Source organism: Salvia hispanica, chromosome 1, assembly GCF_023119035.1.
Source record: "Salvia hispanica cultivar TCC Black 2014 chromosome 1, UniMelb_Shisp_WGS_1.0, whole genome shotgun sequence".
Lineage (NCBI taxonomy): Eukaryota > Viridiplantae > Streptophyta > Magnoliopsida > Lamiales > Lamiaceae > Salvia > Salvia hispanica.
The window spans coordinates 2,946,630-2,955,844 of record NC_062965.1 but is presented as its reverse complement, the minus strand read 5'-3'; the positions used below and the strand labels follow the sequence as shown (position 1 = coordinate 2,955,844).

Below are 9,215 nucleotides of genomic sequence, written 5' to 3'. Positions count from 1 at the left end.
CAGACGGTCTTTTTATGGTTTTCACGGTTTTGAACTGCCGGTTTTCGAAAGTTTTAGGCGGTTTTGGCTTGGGGGTTAAATGTTTTCCGGTGGTTTTTCGCGGTTCCGGCACGGTTTTGGTTCCGGAATTTTTGAACTTAAATTGAACCACGGTTCTAGAAGTGACGGTTTCAGTTCGGTTTAAATCTGACGGTTCCGGTTCGAAACCGGAACCGACGGTTACGGTTTCACGGTTAACAACCTGAACCGAAAATTTTGGGCACCTCTACTTCGAAAGTTATTGCGAGTTCAAATTTTGATGTTTATACAATCAATGAGTATTTTAATAATAATATGTCGGCTAAATCGTGTTGTTTTAGTTGTTAGATGTTTGTGCTTAATTTATCATGATTTATTTACCTTGATTCACCTCAGATACAATATTTTTTGGTGCATCCAAGCTCACTCACGAATCTACATCAATTTTTGGGACACATGTTGGGTTCTCATAACATGTCTCTGTTTTTGTTTCTATAATGAATTGTGCATGTTCATGTCTATGCTTCAGGATCTTTTATGTGTTTTTTCTTCTAATTTTTCAACCTGATTATTGATATCTTTCTTGATTAATTATTAGTTTGATATGATATCATTTTCAACTTTGTTTTATATGTGAGAAGCATGATTCAGTTTCAACTTTGTTTTATATGTGAGAAGCATGATTCAGAACCTGTCTCATATGGTTCAAGATCTTATTGTGCAAGCATGTGTTACGACTTCAGCTTCTATTTGAGGAGGTTCAGTCATGAAATGTGTTGTAACATGTTTGCATGCCGTGTGGTTCAAACACATCACCAAGTTTTAGATCTTGTGGAAGTAACTTTGCACTCTGTTAGGGTACCTTGCTTCAAGGAGTTTGGATCGTTTGATTCCATGTTTTTTAAGTCTTGATCTATATTTATATGCATTCTTTAAAATACATTACTCCTTTCCTTTATACAATTATATAAAAATCTAAATACTTTTATTAGATAATATTTGTATCTAGATAATTCTATCAAACCTATTTCTAGTGAATTCTATTATGTAGTAGTATTGAAATTTAGATTATATTTAGATAGTGTATGGATAAAATGAATATTAATTTTATATCAAAACTAAAGCCAAATATGTATACTCTCTCTTCTTGAAAATTTGTCACTTATTTTGATTTTAGTATGTTTCTAGAATTTTGTCGCATTTCACTTTTACCATTTTTTGTAGTGGACCACACATTTCATTAACTATTATCTCTCTCATTTTATTATAAAACTAATATATATAAATATGATATACATGCCACTAACTTTTTAATCTCTTCCTATTATATTTCTTAAAACCCGTTCCGAATCAAATAGTAACATATTATCAGTGCGGGGGGAGTATTACATTTGGCAACTAGGTCACCTGGACAACTAAGGCACAACGCGTGTTATTTTTGAAGTTACACATTTTTATCATCAAATTTAATTAGAATAAATTAATATTAACTAATCTCTACCGGAGATGTACATAGTTGGAGAGTTTAAAGAAGACATAATAGATTGTGTGATGGGTTTTATCTTAAAACTAATTTGTCATAGGAGGAGAGGTTTATAAACTTAGACTCATAAAGTAATTTCACATCTCTCTTTACACCAATGTATCTCCTAAACCTACTTGGTGACAATAAGCTCAAGTAGAGAAAATTCGTATTCCCTCCGTCCCATTCATCTGTCCACATTAGTTTGTTTCATTCAAGATGTCCACTTTCTATATTTGGTTAAATTTCTCTCTCTTCTCTCCTTATTAAAATATTTAATCACTTTTTTTTACTATATTCTATCACAAACAACTATTCCACCTAATATGTCACCCTAAAATATGACCATCTTGAATAGGACCGAAAGAGTAACTGTTTTTTTTAACTATTAAAGGCATTGGATATTATGTCTCCATCCCAGAAAATGCAAATGGCTGCAAACTTTGCTTTATTCCCAAATTCATCGTTTGATGTTGCCAATCATAAATACGGCAACTTTGTTGTGGTAAAAGTAATCTATAGTCCACTGTCCATATGTACCATATGTACCATATTTGGTTTATAGTAATGCTTGTTTTAACATTATTAGTGATAAAATATACTCCCTCACCTTTTTGAAAATATAACTATTTTTTATTTTGGATCATTCCTTAAAAATAAAAACTTTAGAATCTTTCTACTTTAGGATATCCCACAATTCACTAATTCTACTTTTACTATTTTTTCTCTTCTTCTCTTTTACTTTACTCATTTTTCTTTTTTACTCTCTTATTTTATCAATTTTTCTCACTACTTTACCAATTGTGCATTAAAACTCGTGCCGTTTCAAATGTTTCTATTTTTTGAATACGGAGGGAGTAGCCGAATAATAGTAATTAGTTTAAAACTTTTCATATTTAAACTTGATCTAATTTGGGATGACGCAAAATGATAAAACTAGTTTAGTTTTTTTTTAGGACGGGGGAAATATGTGAGAAATATGGCGAAGGATTAGTTTAACTCTCCGAAATAATTTTCATATTTTTATATCACCAAAAAGAATAAATTTGAGCAAAGAGATGCTGAAAATTTTCATTTTTTTTATCATGAATAATCTACATCCGAAATTTTTCATGGTATAGATTTGACTACACTAGAAAATATCAAATTCTTGTTTTTTTTTTTGGTATTTTCATGTATACGTGCTAAAATAAGTTCAATAGCTCAACATTTGGAATATTTCATTTGTTTTAGTTTTAAAATGACATGATATCTACGTGAAAATTAAGGGGTACAGTTGTACCTCTAAAATTTTGTTCCTTGATGCTAAATTTGGACTTATATGAATAAAATTTATCGATAGCATACGTAACCTTTTTTTTCAACTCAATTTGTTTCACTCATCTTTAGTTTACTTAAATAAGTATTTTGTGACAATAAATGAACAACCTTCGAATTAGAATTTCAATTAACACTGTTATTTTAGTTACATTAACCTTTTAGAGGATTTCAACTTACATTATTAGATTTAGTTACGACAGAATCCTCAATAATGCCGATCGACATATATTGTTGAAAGTGACTAGAAACATCTTTCTTTGAAGTCGTGACAATTTATTGATTAATGAATAATCTCAATATTTTAATGCGGTTTTTTGCAGATACGTGACGAGTCTGGAAATATTCTCTTTTGTCAATTTGTTTGACTGAATAATTATTATTCCTTTCGTCCACGAATAGGAGTCCCATTTCTATTCGGCACGGGTTTTAAGAAATGTTAGAAAAAGTGGGAAAGTTAGTGGAATAAGGATCCTACTTGTATATATTAGTTTTAAATGATATGTGAGTGGAATGGGTTAGTGGAATGTGAGGTCTTTTTACTATTTATGGTAATTATGAACCGGGACTCCTATTCATGGACGGACCAAAATGGAAAAACGGGACTCCTATTCGTGGACGGCCACATAATTTTACCCAGTATTCCATTTTAGTCCGTCCTACATAATTTTACTCATTTCACTTTTACCATTTTTGGTAGTAGACCTCATATTCCACTGAACATCCCACCAACTTTTTCAACTCACTTTCTATTAGATTTCTTAAAACCCGTGTCAAGTCAAACTGTATAAAATTATGTGGGATGGAGGAAGTAACAAAACTTTTGTTGTTTAACCAATGATGGAAAAGGAGATGACAATAATCCAGTAGAGGAAATTCGTATTTTTCGTAGTACCCGGTTATAGTCTTATAGATACGTTAATTATCTAAATACTCTAATATTAAAAAAAAATATATTGTTGAATTAAGAGCCGAAAATAAGCTACTAACACTACTCTACTATATATACATTAATTTAGTAAACTAAAGTATCAATCAATTTATTTAAAGTATAGTACGCTATCCAAGTCCTTTGCTGTGCTACTGCTAAATTGATTTTTTCCTACATTAGGGCGATTCTACGTTATAAATTCTCTCAAAATTGGTTTTTAATTTTTTTTCCGGCTTTGGAAAAATTACCTAGCCGTTTTGTGTATTTAAAAACACAAATGGGGTCCACAAGTTTAAACACTCGAAACAACTATTAATAATGTAGTACGATAAGCAAAATATCAATATATCATGTTTTAATGCATATCTTCTATAAAAAGTGATTTAATGAATATTTTCTAAAAATAACTCTATTAGTTGGCAACAACAAATGTCAAGTCTGATCCCGTCATCGACGAGACAGAAAAAGATGACGACGAATCGCCTCAAGCGTTGAATGAGGCAATGGCTTTGGTGGAAACCAAATGTCCTCCACAATCTCATAGCCCAAAAATCACTATGGTCATTATTGGTTATGTCACTGAAGTCACGGACGAGATCTCATGTCCAAAGACGGTTTGTCCATCACTCGTTGCGATCCTAAACGATACAATTTTGTTTGTAGACGAAGATCCAAACAAAGACAACGCCAATGAGATGGAAGATTATTTTTCTGACTTCCACCTTGAGGGCAATGTGGTTTTCAACGGTGGGGGAGTTGATAGGGATATGATATTCTATTTTATTCGGGAAGGGAGCTGATATTCTCTCCGTATATTTATTTAGTTTATTTATGCTTTAGTATTATTTAGTTGTTATGATTTTATTTACTTTCCATAGTAGTTAGGATTTGATTTGCTTTCCTAGTTTATAGAATATCTTTTTGTACCACATATATTATAAATATGTGTGGAGTCTTTTATTATTATTATCAAGCAGAATGAATTAAATTAATATTTATCATTCTCTGCCCACGGTTCTCCCTCTTGGAGAAACCGATTACTCACCAATCTCTCTCAATTCACGCCTAGTTCTCTCAAATAACTCTCAAATAACTCCTTTGATAGGTAAAATCCTATCAACATATATCTAGGCCGGCACAAGATTTTAGGAGTTATAAATTAAAGTGTTTAATTAAAGAGAAAAAGGTAGGTGTATCAATTGGAGAGAGAAAATTTCTAAAAAGGGAAATGTGTCATCTTAGTTGGGACAAATTAAAAAGGAAAACGTGTCATCTTAAGTGGGACGAGGGAGTAGCTACTAAAATAAAATGAGAAGATGTAGCCAGATTAAAAAATGCAACTAATTAAGATGTAAAAATATACGAGCCATTGATATTTTGGAGTAAATTTGTAAACTATATTAGTCCTAATATTTGGGAGAAGTATTGGTAAGGGTATCTATATAAATACACATTATCTTGATATTATATAATCTATACATATATAATGCAGCAATTTTTTGGACTGACACGTGTCACAATTTTTGGCGGGAAAATAAAGTGTATACAATACATGGTACTATCGCAGTTTGTGTATATAGAAAGCATATCTATTATCAAAATTATCGAGAAAGGAGATAGTGTCAGAAAATAAAAGCCTGCAAAAGCCTGCAATCTTTCTCAGTTGTCATGGGAGCTGTGGCGTGCCAATTCAGCCAAACATATCAAAAGTTCTAAAGTGTGTAGTAATATTTAAAATTAAATTTTAATTTTAATTAAAAAGCTAAAATGCGTAAACTTTTGTCTATAAATTCCAACTCACATGTTGGTCAAATGCAGTCTACAAAATCAGAATTTGTTTGCAGTGAAATACTCCAAGTTTCACATATAAAAAAAATGTTATCATCAAATTCATAGTAGTACTCACTTTTCTTTCAATTGAGGGGATTTTTTGTGGAGTGGGAATGGAAGAAGTGAGTGAGATGGTACTTCTCTTTCAAGCTGATGCAAAGACCACCACCATCTTCTGTACTTCTACACCACGGGTAAGAGTTCTTTGGTTGTCTATAAGAAGTTTCAAGAACAACATTTATGAATGAGTAAAAGGGTGTTCCAACTTCCAAAATGATGATATGGAATAAATGAGATTCTTCTTTATCAAGAAGACCCTTACTTGGAGATCTGTAATGGAAATGTGTGATGTGGCACTTCATACTCTCGCTGAATTTTTATTAAACGTTTTTCGGTACAGCATGATACATGTTTAATTGCAGGCAGAAGCCATGTTAGTTGATAAGAATTTCATTTCTCTTGAGCTTTGTAGACCAGATCGAAGCTGTCGTCGCCGATGATGAGCTCCTAAATCGAGACATGGGGAAGGCTCGGGTCGAAGCTGTCGCAGATGGAGGTCTCGGGTTGGGCTTCGGAGGCGTGCAGCTTGGATTCGCTATTGCAGTCGATGATGATCGCGGAGGATTATGGTGACAGCTGACGGAGATTGCTTGGATGTTTCATCCATTTTGGAGATTGATTGAGGTAAAATTGATTGAAGAAGACGGTGGATTCTAAAGAGTAGGCGGCTCTGATGGGTAGGATAAAGTTAAACGGTAGAATGTGTTGAAAGTGTGTACTATCGCAGTGCGCCAAATCCTTTAATTGGCCGAGATTTTGAAACTGAGTCAAGATGACATATTTGTATTGATTAGTAAATATTTTGTGGAGCCCAACCTATTATTATAGTCGGTTTACAATAATGTAAGTATAATTTTGTTATTCTGTACTTAAATGAGTACTAATGATATTTAGATCTTTGTTCTTTAAAATATACTCTCTCCGTCCAAAGATAAGTGACCTACTTTTTTTGGGCACAAGATTTAAGGAATGATATTTAAATAAGTTAAAGTGAAGAGAGTAAAGTATGAGAGAGGGAAAAGTAGAGGAGAGAAGAGATAATAAAGTAGGTAGAGAATAAAGTAAGAGAGGTGACTTTTTGCTAAAAATGGAAATAGGTCATTTATAGTGGGACATCCAAAAAGGAATACAAGTCACTTATCTTGGGACGACGGGATTATTAACTTTTTGTTTACCTTAATTTTATTCAATTTTGGGCTCTAAAAACTTTATTGACTCATGGCATTGTTAGAATGACCTTTTTGATTTTATGAATTATTGGATCCCATAAAAGTAATTTTAAACAATGATAGTATACGATTAATTTTTGGATGTGTGTGTATTTGTTTGTATCTTTATATATCGTAATTCCATATCATAATATTTTTATAAAACGACAAAGAAGATTAATTACATAAAAATTAAAAGGTACTGTAGTTGATTTGAGCAAATACAAAGTAATGGTAAATAGTTGTAGTAATTAATAATTCCTAGCTACAATAGTTTTGAACGATAAGGGTAGTGGCAAGTTTTACTTCCACTAATGTTATTGCAGTTAGAAAGATATCCAATGATTTGAGAAATGACAACATAGGTAACTATCCCTCATTAATTATTTATTTAAACTTCTTCTCAAGTTTACTACGAATAATAAATTTTGTTTGTCAATTTAAATATTAATGGGAGGAATGTTTTTTTATGGATGAATAAATATAAATTTAAAGGTCATGCCACAATATACTTGAACCTGAAATCTTTGGCCTAAGAAATTATCACTCTATCATTTGATCAACTCACACACATTGGATGAATGTATTTGTGTTTATGCATGGTTAAAAAGAGACTGAAAAAACTTTTATATGTAAATTACTCATATTTCTCTTTTTAGACTCTCAAATTATTGGAATATTAGCTAAAAGTTATGTGTATTTGCAGTTTGATAAGAGGCTTATATGGCAATATCGCGCGAATAGGATTAAAAATAAAAATAATTTTGGAGTGAGTAGAATAGAATGAAAATAAGATAAAGTAACATTTTTTTTTATTTCTATCTCAAAACCTTTTCAAATAGGTACATTTTTCTATATTTGTATATCTCTATTTCACCCACACGTCTCCTCTTTTGTTATTTCTTATATGCTACTAAACTCATATCAAATACTATTATTAAAATAGTATACAATCATCTGCCAAAATATGAAATGTTTTATTGTGAGTGGGTTGAGAGAAGTACATATATCATTTTGTTGTTGTTTATAATATTTTAATTATTTATAATATTACAAATACTTTTTTAATTACTCTCTCCGTCCCGGATAACTCGACTCACTTTGACCGAGCACAGATTATAAAAAATGTAATGAAAAGTGAGTTGAAAAAGTTAGTTGGATGTGAGTCCTACTTTTATGTATTAGTTTTATAATAAAATGTGAGTAAGAATGAGTTAGTGGAATATAGGGTCCACTACCAAAAATGGTAAAAGTGAAATGAGTCAAATTATTTGGGACGGACCAAAATGAAATACTGGATCAAATTATCTGGGATGGAGGGAGTAGTTCTTAGCTGTAAATATATTTTTATACTCCCTCCGTCCCATGTTACTCGCACTTTTCATTTTAGGCCGTAAATTTGAGATTGATTTTTTAGTGTAATTAAATTAGAATTTTAAATGTAATGAGACATTACTTTATAAAGGACTTCTTAACTTAATCTAACATATTAATTAAATGCATTAATTCTAACTTAAACTATAAATAGTGTAAGGAGTTTGTGACGTGCCAAAAAGTAAAAGTGCGAGTAACATAAAACGGAGGGAGTATTTTATATTTAAGGTAATATATATTCATAATTTAAAAATCTTTTGTCATGTGCATAGCACAGGTGGTCATGCTAGTAGTTTAAACCGAACACATCTTCTATTATATTAAAATTGGTAACAATGGGCCTCAATCCATTCACGCCATCCAATGTGCCTCAATCCATTCACTCCATCCAATAATTATTTTAAATCCATTCACTCCATCCAATGGAAGGGACCGTGGTGGGTAGATACGGTATATTTTACCGAAACAACCATACCGCATACCTTATCGTAAATTCGATATGCGAAAAAATCATACATTTACCTTACCAAAATTTTCGGTATACCTTATTTTCGGTACGACGAATTTCAATACCTATACCGTACCTCTATTCCAGTATATCGTACCGAAGTTCGGTATACTGTACCGAAGTTCGGTATACCATACTTTTGTGGTATACCTGACTTTCAACATTAATGAAAACAAATAAATCGAGGTTTTAGAATATTATTAATATTTTATAATTTTAAAAATATATTAAATATATTTTATCATAATTATATTTATATTTCACAATAGATTTTATAATTTAAAAATAAATAATATATTTTATATATAATTATATTTATATTTTACGGTATATACCTTAATTTACGGTATATATCGAATTTTGTTATAACACGGTATACCGCGGTATTTAAATATTCATACCGTTACCTTACCAAAATATTTTGATAAGGTATCATGCCGTACCAAA

At 31.3% G+C, this 9,215-nt stretch overlaps 1 long non-coding RNA gene across 1 annotated transcript; it reads left to right on the top strand.

Annotated features, from left to right (window-relative positions):
* The first annotated feature begins 5,697 nt into the window (after positions 1–5,697).
* Positions 5,698–6,575, top strand: LOC125201499. Its single transcript, XR_007172914.1, has 2 exons — positions 5,698–5,812; positions 6,091–6,575. It is a non-coding gene; the product is annotated as an uncharacterized LOC125201499 (long non-coding RNA).
* Positions 6,576–9,215: the final 2,640 nt, after the last annotated feature.